Source organism: Carlito syrichta, unplaced genomic scaffold (genome assembly GCF_000164805.1).
Source record: "Carlito syrichta isolate Samal-C Ts95f unplaced genomic scaffold, Tarsius_syrichta-2.0.1 Scaffold305231, whole genome shotgun sequence".
Taxonomy (NCBI): Eukaryota; Metazoa; Chordata; class Mammalia; order Primates; family Tarsiidae; genus Carlito; species Carlito syrichta.
Window position 1 is genome coordinate 491358 of NW_007249327.1, and position 2156 is coordinate 493513.

Below are 2156 nucleotides of genomic sequence, written 5' to 3' on the forward strand. Positions count from 1 at the left end.
TTTTTACTAACTCTTCCAACTCATTGGACTTATTGCTATACAAATACCCTTCCTCACCACATCTCTACATGATTCCCCTCGACTTATTCCTAAGTTAAATGAAGTGGTCCCAACTGAGAGTCTGAAATGGATAGCAATACAAATAAAATACCTTGCCTTGCATTCATTGTGATGGAGAGGTCAGAGGTGCTAGGAGATAATTAAATTAAGATTGCGATATTTCAGTGATTAGGAAAGAGGTCTTGAGGAAAGGAGACTGAGACCATTCTCACAACAACAGGACTTATTTATCAGATATTGACACTTAGGGTTAACCAGAAAGGTTTTCACAAAAAGTGACTGGGAGGTAGGTTTTCAACTTGGCCTTCGATACTAGGTAGAATAATAGTAGTTCCAGATTCGTCTTAGAAATCCTTATGTGTGTATGTTAGTGATGGATGAAGAGAATGACATACAGAAAAAGGGGAAGTGGGAAAAATGTAAAGTATATTCTGAGGATAGGTCAATTTTTCTGCAGCTGAAAGTTTGTAGGAACAGAATGAGACTCAGGGTTCGAAAGCCAGTCTGTCAGTTCAGTGAAATGTGTAGGCAATGCGGCAGAGTTGAACTTGACATGCCACTTTCCCTGGCTTCATGGTAGATATCAACTCTTCCTCCCAAGGCTCTTTCTAAAGTACTGCTGAACTGGCTTTCTATACCATGCTTTCCCTCCCTTGGAGTGTCTGTCCTTCATTCATTCACTTTCCCCACCAGTTTTTCATTAGGACTAATCAAACTAAAAGATAGATGATGGCTTCTTAAAGTGTATGCAAATGCGGGGGTTATTTCTTTTCCTATTTCCTCAAATCTTGTTCTTTCTCAAATGTATTTTTTTTTCTTTTCTAAGACTACGTGCAAGTGATTCTAGTCATCAGCATCCTGGAACAGTGCCAGTGATTTCAATATTCGATTTTTAAAATGTATCAGGGTATTTGGGTTCAGTGCATCTGTCTTGGTGTTCTTTGCTTTTGAATCCCTTGTTATTTTTTTCTTTTTTTTAAGTTGGAAATAAACCAAAAGATTAATTTATTTTTATTCTGTAAAAAAACCAAAACACACTTCAACTCTTATACACATTTAAGTCATCATTATTACTAACTATGCATTTTAAAACATCACTCTTTGATAATAATTTTAGTGACTCTTTATAACACAGCTGACTGAGAATCTTTATGTGAGGAAATATGTGGAATACAAGTTGCAAAGCATAGTTTGAACAAGATGCACTGAGATGTGAGTTCCACTTCTGGTCTTAACTTGGTTGTGAACACGAGAGGGTGATTTTTACCTCTCTAGGCCTCTTGTCACATGAGGAGATTAAACTATCTCTTTGGTGGGGTTGCTTCCAGTTTTGAGTCTCTGAGAGTGTGTTCCTCTTTGTGGTGAAGTAAAAGCCCACCTTGCTTGTACAATAACTTCAGTCATTTTTTCCTCCACCCGTAACTCTCCAGGAGTGTCCACACTGGAACAGCATAGAGAGATCTGAGTTCTGTCTACTTATCTCTTGCAATTACCCTATAAAGTTTGGAACTTTATAAAACGAGGTAAACATGGGCTAGCTAGAATTGGACTTTTAAATAATTTGTTACCAATTCGGCCTGGAGTATCCTTATATTTTCTCTGCTGCTGCTGCTGCCACTCCTCCTCTTCCTCCTCCTCCTCCTCCTCTTCCTCCTTCACCTCCTTCTTCTCCTCCTCTTCCTCCAGCTACACACTGTGTTTCACCAGAAAGTACCAAGCTGTGGACTCAGCAGATAGCCTCTTAATCCTTTTGTCACCACCTTCGACACTAATGAAAGATAGAGAACTTCTATTTTCACATTATTTCTAGGAAAATATTTGGACAGATTCAGTATGCAGTAAAGTGATAAGCTTTTGTTATGTGTGTTTCAAATCATCCTGTTATCACTGGATGTATCGATTATTTCAGTACATTCTGAGCTGGTCATTTAAAAAAAAGGAATACTCTCATTCTGCATTAAAGAATAAGAAAAATTGACAGGTAGATGACCATATTGATTCAACCCAAATGACAAACGCAAAGACTTTAGAGATGAGTTATAAAACTATTTATGGATGTTGTAAGTCTGTTTAGAAATTTGTAATTGTCATGAAAG